The sequence below is a fragment of the Rhinoderma darwinii genome (assembly GCF_050947455.1).
Source record: "Rhinoderma darwinii isolate aRhiDar2 chromosome 2 unlocalized genomic scaffold, aRhiDar2.hap1 SUPER_2_unloc_31, whole genome shotgun sequence".
In the NCBI taxonomy this organism is placed as follows: Eukaryota; Metazoa; Chordata; class Amphibia; order Anura; family Rhinodermatidae; genus Rhinoderma; species Rhinoderma darwinii.
In genome coordinates, this window is record NW_027461698.1 from 520552 (window position 1) to 535684 (window position 15133).

The 15133-nt window shown below is 46.1% G+C and overlaps 3 non-coding genes and 3 pseudogenes across 3 annotated transcripts; all 6 read right to left on the reverse strand.

The window, feature by feature from the left end:
* Window positions 1–485: 485 nt before the first annotated feature.
* On the reverse strand, window positions 486–676 carry LOC142677363 (U2 spliceosomal RNA). Its single transcript, XR_012852390.1, has one exon. It is a non-coding gene; the product is annotated as a U2 spliceosomal RNA (small nuclear RNA).
* Window positions 677–1803: 1127 nt separating this feature from the next.
* Window positions 1804–1994, reverse strand: LOC142677364 (U2 spliceosomal RNA). The gene has a single exon (XR_012852391.1). It is a non-coding gene; the product is annotated as a U2 spliceosomal RNA (small nuclear RNA).
* A 1121-nt stretch (window positions 1995–3115) lies between these two features.
* On the reverse strand, window positions 3116–3317 carry LOC142677576 (U2 spliceosomal RNA; annotated as a pseudogene).
* Window positions 3318–4666: 1349 nt separating this feature from the next.
* Window positions 4667–4777, reverse strand: LOC142677622 (U2 spliceosomal RNA; annotated as a pseudogene).
* Window positions 4778–6044: 1267 nt separating this feature from the next.
* LOC142677186 (U2 spliceosomal RNA) lies at window positions 6045–6235 on the reverse strand. The gene has a single exon (XR_012852230.1). It is a non-coding gene; the product is annotated as a U2 spliceosomal RNA (small nuclear RNA).
* Window positions 6236–9831: 3596 nt separating this feature from the next.
* Window positions 9832–10033, reverse strand: LOC142677593 (U2 spliceosomal RNA; annotated as a pseudogene).
* Between the last annotated feature and the right edge of the window lie 5100 nt (window positions 10034–15133).

Here is a 15133-nt window from a genome sequence, read left to right on the forward strand (position 1 = left end):
TGCAACTGCAATTCTTACTTCTTCTTGAAATGTAGGGACCACAGTACATTCCATCACATCCATCTAGTGTACACAGGTAGGTCCATTGTGACGGGCGGGCGGGCTGGCTGCTTTAATGGCTGTTTGCTGTTCCCCTACTCCACTCCACTATTTGACTATGGTGCTGCATCAATCAGTGGCTGGCTCAGGTGCAGCTCTTTAACCTACCTAGGAGGGAGGGCGGAGAGAAGACAAGGAAGGTGAATGAGCTGTTCCAATGTGAAATGCCGGAAACACAGAAACACAGACGACACAAAACAAGAGGTGGCAATGTATTAATTAATTGCATTTAATAAATTAGCTCATTATCACACATGACTGTACAAATGCATTGTCCAACAGGTGTTGAAATAATGGGATTAAAAGGGGAGATCCCATCCGAAAGACAAAAACAATGGCAAACACAAAAAGCACTTTTGGAATCTGATTTTAGTAAACACATAAGGAAACGGTGCACCGGTCCTGGAAATACTGCAATACCAGGTCAATGCGTGGAGTGGACAGAGCAAGCTCTATTTCCATCTCCCTGTTCTAAAAATCCATTTAATATATGGTCCCCTGATAGGGGACGTATCAGATATTAAACTGATAAGAACAGATACTACACTTGATCTTAGCCAAAAGGCCGAGAAGCGATAACCCGAACGTGCCGCGCGTTTTGCTTCTTTTGCTTGCACCACAATGCAGTGCTGAAAGAGGAGGAATCGACATAAAAACGCCTTCCTGGCAACGCCCAAATGCCCTCCTGCCGTGCAAACACTGGCAGCAGCAGCAGCAGCAGCAGCAGCAGTAAGTGCATGCCCACTGCCACCCCTTCTCCTTTCACACCTTGTATCAGCTTTAATCCAGTCCAGTGCTGCCTGCTGAGCAGCACTGACCAACACTGCCTGGGCCCAGGCTTTTATCTCTGAGGCCCCATTATGATGTCAGAAAGCTGGCTCTGGCTCCTGAGGTCTCCACTATGACACGTGCAAAGTTCCGTCTGAACTTTATATAAGACGGTGCGGCTCAGTCAGTCACTCAGTGTTGCCTGAGAGGGCAACACTGGAACAGCCGGCCCCCAGGCTGTCTTTTTTTTGCACAGCTAGTTGCCTCCAGGAGGCCACAAGAGGGAGACAAGGGACTGCAAAATGGAAAATAGGCATCCACCAACTTTACAGACAACTTGTTCTCCTTGCTCCTACAACCTCCATCCTTGCACAGTTTGTTATTCTTCCAGGTAACATAGTAACAAATCCAAATTGCTGCTCTCTTTGTAGGCAAGCAAGGGTTTGTTGCAACTGCAATTCTTACTTCTTCTTGAAATGTAGGGACCACAGTACATTCCATCATATCCATCTAGTGTACACAGGTAGGTCCATTGTGACGGGCGGGCGGGCGGGCTGGCTGCTTTAATGGCTGTTTGCTGTTCCCCTACTCCACTCCACTATTTGACTATGGTGCTGCATCAATCAGTGGCTGGCTCAGGTGCAGCTCTTTAACCTACCTAGGAGGGAGGGCGGAGAGAAGACAAGGAAGGTGAATGAGCTGTTCCAATGTGAAATGCCGGAAACACAGAAACACAGATGACACAAAACAAGAGGTGGCAATGTATTAATTAATTGCATTTAATAAATTAGCTCATTATCACACATGACTGTACAAATGCATTGTCCAACAGGTGTTGAAATAATGGGATTAAAAGGGGAGATCCCATCCGAAAGACAAAAACAATGGCAAACACAAAAAGCACATTTGGAATATGATTTTAGTAAACACATAAGGAAAGCGTGCACCGGTCCTGGAAATACTGCAATACCAGGTCAATGCGTGGAGTGGACAGAGCAAGCTCTATTTCCATCTCCCTGTTCTAAAAATCCATTTAATATATGGTCCCCTGATAGGGGACGTATCAGATATTAAACTGATAAGAACAGATACTACACTTGATCTTAGCCAAAAGGCCGAGAAGCGATAACCCGAACGTGCCGCGCGTTTTGCTTCTTTTGCTTGCACCACAATGCAGTGCTGAAAGAGGAGGAATCGACATAAAAACGCCTTCCTGGCAACGCCCAAATGCCCTCCTGCCGTGCAAAGACTGGCAGCAGCAGCAGCAGCAGCAGTAAGTGCATGCCCACTGCCACCCCTTCTCCTTTCACACCTTGTATCAGCTTTAATCCAGTCCAGTGCTGCCTGCTGAGCAGCACTGACCAACACTGCCTGGGCCCAGGCTTTTATCTCTGAGGCCCCATTATGATGTCAGAAAGCTGGCTCTGGCTCCTGAGGTCTCCACTATGACACGTGCAAAGTTCCGTCTGAACTTTATATAAGACGGTGCGGCTCAGTCAGTCACTCAGTGTTGCCTGAGAGGGCAACACTGCAACAGCAGGCCCCTAGGTTGTCTTTTTTTTGCACAGCTAGTTGCCTCCAGGAGGCCACAAGAGGGAGACAAGGGACAGCAAAATGGAAAATAGGCATCCACCAACTTTACAGACAACTTGTTCTCCTTGCTCCTACAACCTCCATCCTTGCACAGTTTGTTATTCTTCCAGGTAACATAGTAACAAATCCAAATTGCTGCTCTCTTTGTAGGCAAGCAAGGGTTTTTTGCAACTGCAATTCTTACTTCTTCTTGAAATGTAGGGACCACAGTACATTCCATCACATCCATCTAGTGTACACAGGTAGGTCCATTGTGACGGGCGGGCGGGCGGGCTGGCTGCTTTAATGGCTGTTTGCTGTTCCCCTACTCCACTCCACTATTTGACTATGGTGCTGCATCAATCAGTGGCTGGCTCAGGTGCAGCTCTTTAACCTATCTAGGAGGGAGGGCGGAGAGAAGACAAGGAAGGTGAATGAGCTGTTCCAATGTGAAATGCCGGAAACACAGAAACACAGACGACACAAAACAAGAGGTGGCAATGTATTAATTAATTGCATTTAATAAATTAGCTCATTATCACACATGACTGTACAAATGCATTGTCCAACAGGTGTTGAAATAATGGGATTAAAAGGGGAGATCCCATCCGAAAGACAAAAACAATGGCAAACACAAAAAGCACTTTTGGAATCTGATTTTAGTAAACACATAAGGAAAGGGTGCACCGGTCCTGGAAATACTGCAATACCAGGTCAATGCGTGGAGTGGACAGAGCAAGCTCTATTTCCATCTCCCTGTTCTAAAAATCCATTTAATATATGGTCCCCAGATAGGGGACGTATCAGATATTAAACTGATAAGAACAGATTTTTTTTTTTTTTTTTTTAATTCATTCAGATCACGTCTTAAAAATCATAAAATTCAAAATAAAAAAGACTTAGATCATCACAATGAAAACTGAAAACGTACAATTAATTTTTGTTTTCCTCTTTCCTTTTTTTTCCTAAGAAATCAAAAAAACATTCCTTTTTTAACAGCAATAGTTCCTAACATATCCACTAGATGTTCCTGCAAATCATTACCATCCCACTCACAGTTTACAATGCACGTTAACCACGTTGGCACACCATACCTTTCAAGAAACCCTGGTAAATTTTCTCTTACACAGAGCCGCACCCTCCTCCGCATTTTTTCAAAATTAATTTTACTACGTAACTGCTCTACTTCTTCCAATAACCTGTCTCTTTCTGCTCTTTCCTCTTCTGAAATGACACTTTTTTTCTTTCTCTCTGCTTTTTTCCTTTTTTTCTCATCACTTTGCCCACTTCCTTCCAATTTGTGAAGCTTGCCTTCTTCCAAACTAACTTCCGCTTCCTTTCTTTTGACTATCTTCTTATTTTCCTCTTGTACCTCACGTTTGCTTTTCTTTGGGCACGATTTGAATATGTGCCCCTCCTCTCCACACATATTACATACTTTCCCTTTCTGACATTCATTATACTTATGTCCCTCTTGCAGACATTTTGTACACATTACTTTCTCACAGGCTTCTCTCTCATGACCATACTCTTTACAATTCAAACAAAACATATCCATTCCAAGAAAAAATAAATTTCCACACGCACTTCCAATCTTGAACCGCGCTGGAGGAAACAATAGGTTTCTAGATTCACCAATTCTCACAAATTTACAAAGAAATTTCCACTTCCCAGTCCAAAATCCAAAAGGGTTAAACACTTTCCCCTTTCCCACCACCTCCTCACAAAACTTATTGAGAAATAACTTAATGTCCTCTTCATCCACGTAAGGCGAAAACATTTTTACAACCACCAACTTTTTGTTTGGCACAAAATGTGGTGTTACCTTCACACCCACAAGTCTTGGGTCCCTTTTACCTTCCTTCAAGCGTTCTAAAAAGACAGCATAAATTTCTTCTGTGGCGAAGGTAACGTCAAAGCACCCTCTCCTCGGATAGTCCATCACCGCCAAAATGCATGATCTCTCCAGCTGAAAGAAATCCAACAAAAGAACCTTTGTGATGAACTCCAGATCCTTCCTTTGTCGCTCAGATTCCTCCACGAAAAACCGGACAGCATTCCTGGTACGCATATATTCGGGAATTTCCTCCATCCTGCTCCAAACGAATTCCAGCAATCTCCAAAGAATACCTTCAGTACCGAAGTACCAGGCAGGTGATCGCTCCCCGTTGCCCTGGACTAATCCTCCTCCCCAATAGCAGCAGAGGGGTGAAGTCTCTCCTAAGAGAAACGATCCCCCCAGGCCAAGGAAAAGGGTACCAGGGCACCTCCTGACCAAGAAACAAGGCAATACCCTAAAGTACTACACTTGATCTTAGCCAAAAGGCCGAGAAGCGATAACCCGAACGGGCCGCGCGTTGACCGAGCCTGCCCAATACTGCTGTTCACCCCTTGCAGCGATTCAGCCTACTCCTAGGCAATTCCATGGGGCCCTGCAGGCTCACACACACTCACAGCTACTAAGCGGGAGGTGAATAAAGGCCGGAGAGGAAGCAAGACAGGATTTGCTTCTTTTGCTTGCACCACAATGCAGTGCTGAAAGAGGAGGAATCGACATAAAAACGCCTTCCTGGCAACGCCCAAATGCCCTCCTGCCGTGCAAACACTGGCAGCAGCAGCAGCAGCAGCAGCAGTAAGTGCATGCCCACTGCCACCCCTTCTCCTTTCACACCTTGTATCAGCTTTAATCCAGTCCAGTGCTGCCTGCTGAGCAGCACTGACCAACACTGCCTGGGCCCAGGCTTTTATCTCTGAGGCCCCATTATGATGTCAGAAAGCTGACTCTGGCTCCTGAGGTCTCCACTATGACACGTGCAAAGTTCCGTCTGAACTTTATATAAGACGGTGCGGCTCAGTCAGTCACTCAGTGTTGCCTGAGAGGGCAACACTGCAACAGCCGGCCCCCAGGCTGTCTTTTTTTTGCACAGCTAGTTGCCTCCAGGAGGCCACAAGAGGGAGACAAGGGACTGCAAAATGGAAAATAGGCATCCACCAACTTTACAGACAACTTGTTCTCCTTGCTCCTACAACCTCCATCCTTGCACAGTTTGTTATTCTTCCAGGTAACAGTAACAAATCCAAATTGCTGCTCTCTTTGTAGGCAAGCAAGGGTTTGTTGCAACTGCAATTCTTACTTCTTCTTGAAATGTAGGGACCACAGTACATTCCATCACATCCATCTAGTGTACACAGGTAGGTCCATTGTGACGGGCGGGCGGGCGGGCTGGCTGCTTTAATGGCTGTTTGCTGTTCCCCTACTCCACTCCACTATTTGACTATGGTGCTGCATCAATCAGTGGCTGGCTCAGGTGCAGCTCTTTAACCTACCTAGGAGGGAGGGCGGAGAGAAGACAAGGAAGGTGAATGAGCTGTTCCAATGTGAAATGCCGGAAACACAGAAACACAGACGACACAAAACAAGAGGTGGCAATGTATTAATTAATTGCATTTAATAAATTAGCTCATTATCACACATGACTGTACAAATGCATTGTCCAACAGGTGTTGAAATAATGGGATTAAAAGGGGAGATCCCATCCGAAAGACAAAAACAATGGCAAACACAAAAAGCACTTTTGGAATCTGATTTTAGTAAACACATAAGGAAAGGGTGCACCGGTCCTGGAAATACTGCAATACCAGGTCAATGCGTGGAGTGGACAGAGCAAGCTCTATTTCCATCTCCCTGTTCTAAAAATCCATTTAATATATGGTCCCCAGATAGGGGACGTATCAGATATTAAACTGATAAGAACAGATACTACACTTGATCTTAGCCAAAAGGCCGAGAAGCGATAACCCGAACGGGCCGCGCGTTGACCGAGCCTGCCCAATACTGCTGTTCACCCCTTGCAGCGATTCAGCCTACTCCTACGCAATTCCATGGGGCCCTGCAGGCTCACACACACTCACAGCTACTAAGCGGGAGGTGAATAAAGGCCGGAGAGGAAGCAAGACAGGATTTGCTTCTTTTGCTTGCACCACAATGCAGTGCTGAAAGAGGAGGAATCGACATAAAAACGCCTTCCTGGCAACGCCCAAATGCCCTCCTGCCGTGCAAACACTGGCAGCAGCAGCAGCAGTAAGTGCATGCCCACTGCCACCCCTTCTCCTTTCACACCTTGTATCAGCTTTAATCCAGTCCAGTGCTGCCTGCTGAGCAGCACTGACCAACACTGCCTGGGCCCAGGCTTTTATCTCTGAGGCCCCATTATGATGTCAGAAAGCTGGCTCTGGCTCCTGAGGTCTCCACTATGACACGTGCAAAGTTCCGTCTGAACTTTATATAAGACGGTGCGGCTCAGTCAGTCACTCAGTGTTGCCTGAGAGGCAGGGGCGTAACTAGGAAAGACTGGGCCCCATAGCAAACTTTTGACTGGGCCCCCCCCCCCTCTGCTAGGTATCACACAACCCCCCCCTTGTAGATAGTGCCTCCCTATAGATTCCACCACACAGCGCCCCCCTATAGATAGCACCATACACAGCCCCCTGTAGATAACGCCATACAGCCCCCTCTGTAGATAACGGCATACAGCCCCCCTCTGTAGATAACGCCATACAGCCCCCTCTGTAGATTACGCCATACAGCCCCCCCCCCCAAAAAAAAAAGCGGCCTATAGTTTGTCCTACAAAAGACATGCATCTCCTATCCACAGGATAGGGGATACATGTGTGATCGCTGGCAGCGATAAGGAGACCGAAAGTTCCCCGAAGTTCTCCATGACTAACCTCGGACTTCTGGCGTCTGCGCAGTTCAATAAAAATGAAAGGAGCGCTGGTCACGCATGCGCACAAGCACGACCGGTGCGCAAGTCATTTCCATGGAGCTGCAGACAGACTACGGAAGTCCGAGGTTTGCCATGGAGAACTTAGGGGGGACTTTCGGTCCCCCGTTCTCCTCATCGCTGGGCGTCCCAGCGATCCCACATGTATCCCTATCCTGTGGTTAGGGGATGCATGTCTTTTGTAGGAACAACCCCTTCAGTGGCGTCTCGCTGTAGCAGCCATAGCGGCTGCTAGCGGAGCCTGCGGCCATGGGAGGGGCCGTGCCGGCGGGTGGCACGGGCCCCCTCATGCTGCAGGCCCCGTAGAAGTCGCTACGGCTGCTATAGCGGTAGTTACGCCACTGCGCATAGGTTTGTACGGCGTAAAACTACAGCTCCCAGCATGGCCGAAACAATGATAAGGATATGCTGGGAGATGCGGTTTCACAAAAAAAAATCATACCACCATCATCTCGCTGCAGATCATACAGTGACTACAATACTGATTAGAGGCAGAATAAACATTTACATTAAGTGACTCACCGGTGACGTCTCAGATTCTAGTTCTTTTCTTCTCCCTCCGGTCCAGACATCTATGATGGATTTCTCCCGGCCATGACCCATTTCTGCAGTTTTCCGTTTAGATGTCTTCAGCTTCTCACTTTTAAAACATTTCTGCACCTGTAAACAAAGTTAAAATTCTCAACACCTCTAAATATAACTGTCACACACACACACACACACACACACACCGTGCCCCCTGTAGATAGTGCCCCCTGTAGATAGTGACCTACATAGAAGCCCCTGTAGATAGTGCCCACATATGGACTCCAGAGCTGCAAGGCAATAGTGCTAACCACTGAGCCACCGTGCTGCCCTACATATAGCTTCCCCTATAGTTAGTGCTCCACGTATAGCCCACCTCTGTAGATATTGTCCCACATATAGCCCACCCCTGTAGACTGCGCACTACATATAGCCACCCTGTTGCTAGTGTCCCACACATAGCCCACCCCTATAGAAAGTACCCTAAAAAATAGCTCCCCTATAGATAGTGCTCTACATATAGCCCACCCCTGTATAGTGTCTCACATATACTGCCCCACATATAGACCCCCCTGTAGATAGTGGCCCACATCCCCACATACAGACCTCCCCTGTAGCTAGTGCCCCACATATAGACCCCCCCCTGTATATAGTGGCCCACATATAGACCCCCCTGTATATAGTGGCCCCCACCCCCACATATAGACCCCCCTGTAGCTACTGCCCCACATATAGACCCCCCTATATATAATAGCCCACATAAAGACGACCCCCCCTGTAGATAGACCCCCCCACTATAGATAATGCCATTCACATTTTTATGAGGAAAAAAATATATAAAGTTGACATACTCACATTCTCCGGTTCCCACGCTGTTCACTGGCGATGCAGACATGCTCTCTTCTGAGCATGTCTGCAGGAGCTGAACGAGCGTCCTCCAATGACGCTGATTGGCGGGGCAGAATGACTTGCCCCGCCAATCAGCACCTTCCAAGCATGGAAGCGACGCGATGATGTCATCGCGCCGCTAGCCAATCAGTGTCATTGTAAGGCACTGGATGGTCAGGCACGGAACATGCCCGGCCATTCAGTGCTAATACATGTATTTGGCTGCCGCTAGCACCGGGGCCCCCTCCGGTGCTAGCGACACCTACAGGCATGAGAGTGCCTGTGTAAGGCTCGTTGGCGCGGGCCCCACAGTAGCGGTGCTACCCCTGTAGCAGCCATAACGGCTGCTAGCGGCGCCACCGGGCATTTGGGAGGGCGTGTCGGCTGGCGGCACGGGCCCCCTCAAGCCCCGGGCCCCGTAGCAGCCGCTACTGCTGCTACCGCGGTAGTTACGCCACTGCTGAGAGGGCAACACTGCAACAGCCGGCCCCCAGGCTGTCTTTTTTTTTGCACAGCTAGTTGCCTCCAGGAGGCCACAAGAGGGAGACAAGGGACTGCAAAATGGAAAATAGGCATCCACCAACTTTACAGACAACTTGTTCTCCTTGCTCCTACAACCTCCATCCTTGCACAGTTTGTTATTCTTCCAGGTAACATAGTAACAAATCCAAATTGCTGCTCTCTTTGTAGGCAAGCAAGGGTTTGTTGCAACTGCAATTCTTACTTCTTCTTGAAATGTAGGGACCACAGTACATTCCATCACATCCATCTAGTGTACACAGGTAGGTCCATTGTGACGGGCGGGCGGGCGGGCTGGCTGCTTTAATGGCTGTTTGCTGTTCCCCTACTCCACTCCACTATTTGACTATGGTGCTGCATCAATCAGTGGCTGGCTCAGGTGCAGCTCTTTAACCTACCTAGGAGGGAGGGCGGAGAGAAGACAAGGAAGGTGAATGAGCTGTTCCAATGTGAAATGCCGGAAACACAGAAACACAGACGACACAAAACAAGAGGTGGCAATGTATTAATTAATTGCATTTAATAAATTAGCTCATTATCACACATGACTGTACAAATGCATTGTCCAACAGGTGTTGAAATAATGGGATTAAAAGGGGAGATCCCATCCGAAAGACAAAAACAATGGCAAACACAAAAAGCACTTTTGGAATCTGATTTTAGTAAACACATAAGGAAAGGGTGCACCGGTCCTGGAAATACTGCAATACCAGGTCAATGCGTGGAGTGGACAGAGCAAGCTCTATTTCCATCTCCCTGTTCTAAAAATCCATTTAATATATGGTCCCCAGATAGGGGACGTATCAGATATTAAACTGATAAGAACAGATTTTTTTTTTTTTCAGTTGGCTACCCCCTCGCGGGGGTGTCAATGATTTATTATAAAAAAGTACAATTTACAATAATTTCCACTTTTTACATTGAATAAAAACAACAAGAAAAATTCAATTTACATTAAAATCCATAAAAGGGACATGGTGGTGAAACATTAGATATTGGAGTTCCAGTCTCTCACAAACCATTTTCTTGAAAGGGTGGCATTCCTTTTTTTATCTAATAAATAGTACATATACATATCACTAAAACAAAGTCCTAAAACGTCATCAATTGCTAAAACATCATGCTTAAAAATCAGGATGTTCCTGGCCTTCCAAAGAGCTTCTTTTGCGCAGTTCATCGTCTTCCATGCTATACTTTTTTGATCCGGGGTAGGGCATCCAAAAAGTCCATATAAAATGTTATCATAGCTTAAGTCCTTCAGGTCCGCCATCTTCACCAACAAAGGGAATATTTTTATCCAAAATTCCTGTGCAAAGTTGCAAGTCCAAAAAATGTGTCGAACCGTCTCTTCCGCCTGGCAGCCTTCCCTCGGGCAGATGGCAGACCTCGCAAATCCTCGTCTGTGTTGGAATGCCCTGCATGGAAGACATTGATGAACGCAGCTCCAGGCCAGGTCCATCTGTGTGTTAAAAAGATAAAACACATTAATAAACTTCCAAATAAAAGCACAACGTTCTTCACTAAAATGTTCAATACTGCAGACTAGTTCTTTGTCTCTTAGGTCCTTTATTAATTTTTTGCTGTTTTTAAGTTCTGACACACTTTTCCCTCTTAAATTGAACAAGGTCACTATTTTCTCTAAAATTTCATAGTTGGCTGGTAAATTAAAAGCATAGGGGGAAGTTAAATTAATATCAAACCACCCCAGCCTCCTCATAAAAAAACCAGTGTTAAAACGTAGGAAATAAGACCAGTGATGTTCTTTAAAAAGGGAATTAAAACAATAACTAAAGAACTTTATTAAAAGGAACCTATTAAAATCAGGAAAATCTTTGCCACCCTTTGGTTTGGATTTCATGACAGTTTCTCGTCTCAATTTCTCCATTCTGGAACTCCAAAAGAAGGTAAAACACGTTTTTATTATTTTACGTAATAAAACAGTTGGGGGAGGAAACACCATGCTTACGTATAAAAGAAGGGGTAAAATGACCATTTTGATAATTAAAACCTTTCCCTCCATGGTTAGTTTCCTCATATTCCACATACATATTTTTTTGTTTACCTTCTGCGCCACCATGTCCCAACTTATAAAACCATTGTCGCACTCACTGAAGGAGATACCTAAAATAGTAACAGAATCTGACACAGGTACCGGTATATCTCTAAAAACCATGCTTCCTATGTTTAAAATGTTACTTTTTCTGAAATTCACCTTAAAACCGGAAGCACAGCAATAAAACTCTATTTGTCTGAGGGCTCTCTGAAGCGACACGGTGTCCCTGCATAAAACCGCAACATCGTCCATGTACCCCACTGCTTTGGCCTCTATGCCGCCTCCCCCCGGAAGGGGAGCTCCACAAATTAATTTGTCGCGGCGAATCGCACACAGTAAAGGCTCCAACGCGCAAATAAAAAGCAGTGGGGACAAGGGACACCCCTGCTTCACCCCCGAGTTTAAAATCACGTCCTGTGTCTTAAAACCATTGACTAAAATCTTGCTAGTGCAGTTTTTATAAAAGGCTTTAAGTGATAATAAAAATCCTTCAGGAATACCCATCCGCTCTAAAACCTTAAAAAGATAAAAATGAGAAACACGGTCAAACGCCTTTTCAAAGTCTATGGATAAAATTGCAAGTTTACATCTTCTAGACCTCGTGTTCTCAATTACGTCCTTAATAAGATTTAGATTATCCCAGATGCTGCGGCCTGGCACCCCACACACCTGGTTAGGGTGTATGATGTGGGGTATTATGGCTTTCAGACGGTTTGCACATATTTTTGCCATAATTTTGTAGTCGCAGTTAAGAAGGGTTATTGGTCTCCAGTTTTCCAAAGCTGCGATGTCACCTTTCTTATATATTAGGGAGACCTCACCCTTCTGCCAGGACTTTGGCAGCATCTTGGAATTAAAAACATCAGAAAAAAGGCTAAAAAGGTCCTCTTTTAAAATGTCATAGAATTTTACATAAAACTCACTGGGTATTCCATCCGGACCAGGAACTTTACCTGTTTTAAAACTTTTTACTGTTTCTAAAATCTCCTTCTCCGTCAGCTCCTGTAATAAAAATTGCTGCGAGACAGGATCTAAAACAGTGGTAATCTCCTTCAGTGAGTCACGCATAAAATCACGATCCACAGTTTTAACATTAAAAAGGTCAGTGTAAAACTCATGAACTTTACTTAAAAGACCCTGTACATCCGACACCCCATCAATGTTTCTAATGACAGCCTTTTTGTTATTGATTTTCTTAAAAAAGTACCTGGAGCAGGTCTCGTTCTCTTCTACATGTTGCATTTTTGAACGGAAAATGATCTCTTTACCTCTCTGCTCCAGGCACTGGGCTATCTCTTTCTTTAAACTGATGATGTCGGATTTTACCTCTATTCCATGTTCTCTCATTTTGTACAGGGTCTGCAGGCGGGTGTTGAGGGTATTAAAAAACTCTTTTTTCTCCTTGGCTTTCGCCACGCTCTTTTTAATAAAGAAGTCTTTGATTTTTGTTTTCATCTTCTCCCACCAAGCCTTGATGGGAGTACGCACATCTCTCACCCGCCTGTTCGTTCTGTAAAATTCAATAAAATCTGCTAAAACCTGTGGATCGTCTAAAAGGGAAACGTTAAACTTCCAGGACTTTTTACCAACCGAGTTGTTAAGATCATGCTTTATTAAAAACGATAAAAGCCTATGATCAGAAAAAACATTGGTTAAAACATCACAACTAAAAGGCAGTAAATTTTTAGGACAAAAAATAAAATCAATCCTGGAGCTACAGGTGGCATTGCTCCAGGTGACGCCGGCTTCCTCTGGACTATTTCTGTTACTTTCTTTATAAACATCACTTAAATTAAAATCATTCACGATATCCTTGAGCATTCCAGAGGTCTTATCATAATTTCTGCTCGTACTGTTGGTAAGCCGGCGCTCTCCTCTCATAACACAGTTAAAATCACCTGCGAGGATGAAAGGCTCAGATGTATTGATAAAAAGTGGTAAAATCTCTAACATCCTCGCTCTTTCATTTTTTTCTGGTGATCCGTAAAAATTTAAAAACTGCCATTTTGTGCCATCAATAAAAGCTTTAACCATTAAGATACGTCCTGGTAAAATTTCTTGAATAAAATCAACTAAAACGTTTCCCTTAAAAAGAATGGCGACCCCTGCTGATCTGGACTCGTTAGATCCAGACCAGATGGATGGACCACACTTCCAATCCTCTTTGTATTTTTGGTAAGACATTGTGTGGGGGATACCGCACTCCTGCAGGAAAAAAACAGAGGCTGCCAGGCAAGATAAATAATTGAAAAGAGCAACCCTTCTCACTTTTGTCTTTGCGCCCCTCACGTTGAGGGAGATTCCCTTTATCTCAGACATTGGAACTGTAGGGAGAAAAAATTGTCTTGATTTTAAAATTATAAATAATATTGGTAATTAAAATCAGACTGTCTCTCCACCAGCAACACCAGATATCTCACTTGAACTCGTATACCCGCCCCCATCCAAGCTTAGCGTCTGAAGGGATGACGCGGGAGAGGAACTACCTTCAGAGAGGGTATTGCCAACAACCCCGGCCTCGTACACAGGGAGCCCAAACTCATTCAGCCTTACCTGGGTCTCATATGGCGCTCTACTGAGGTCCATGTCTGGTGGGTCCCCCCAGGGCCCCGCCACTCCCCCCTGGGGCTGTGATGGCCTTTCTGGAGGGGGAGGTTGTGCACAAGGCGGGGTGTCAGTATTCTCGGAGGGAGCAGTGCCCGCCCTCCTCACCAGTCGCGGCGAGGAGGGGGTCCTAGGAGGAGCCGCATCTTTCTTCACTGATATATCCATCTGCTCCTCCCCTGACTCCCTCCTACCGACTCGGCCTTGTCTTCCCTTTTTACGGGGACCCACCGGTACCTCATCATCCTCATCCGAGTCGGACGTTAGAGACCCAGGCTTTGGAGCAGGCCCAGCATCCCCCTGGCTACCAGCCTTCTGGGGCGCCTCCGATTTTTTCCCGGCCTGCTCCATATCGGCCTTCCGCTTTGACTGCCGCTTTTCCTTTGCACTGGGCTCCCTTTTTTCCTCTGGGGTTGCTGGCCTCGAGGTACCTGCTTTGGCTCCCGTACTTCGCACCTTGGAAGCCCAGGTACCTCGCTCCTCTATCTGAGTGCTGGTCTGTTCCTCTCCTTGGGGACGGGCCTGGTCTGCTGGCGGAGCACGTGGGGGCGCATCGGGTTGCTCTTCTTCTTCTTCTCCTCGGTACCTATGAGGGCAGGAAAAATACAGGTGACCAGTTTTTTGACAAAAATTACATCGCTTTTCTTCTGTGCATTCTCTCATGGTGTGATTTTTACTTCCACAGTTCCTACAGGTGACATCGCAGCTAAAACTGGTGTGCCCATAGGTACCGCAGGTCCTGCAGAAGTTTGGCATCCCTGAAAAGTAGAGGTCGCCATTCACATTCCCTATTTTAAAACGAGCCGGTGGTAATCTCGTATTTTGGGTGGAGGGGTCCTTTATCAGCGTCACAATAAATTTCCACTTGACAGTCCACACTCCGCACTCGTTCATTACTCTCCCCAACAGTTTAACGTTTCTGAAGTAAGCAGCTAAGAACGCCGCCACTTCCTGATCCTTTACGTATGGGGAGTACATTTTAATCACTACGAGTTTGGTAACTTCAAATGCATGTTCGATTACCTTGACGCCCGAAGACGTGAGTTGAGCTTTCTCCCTCTCAGCTTTTTCCATGGCATCACGGAGGATTCCTTCTCCCATAAATGTAACATCAAAAACTCCACGCTTCGGGTAGTCCTGGATCGCCATAATCTCATGCTTGCGGACTGCCAGTAGTTTCTCAAGGATATCGAGTACCAAAAACTTAATCCCACGTGGACCGCCTCCACCCTCTGTCAAGACGAATCTTGCAGAGTTTTTCAGCCGGGCATATACCGGCACCGCATCTGGTTCGCCCGCCATCGCCTAGCCGGGTCGAACC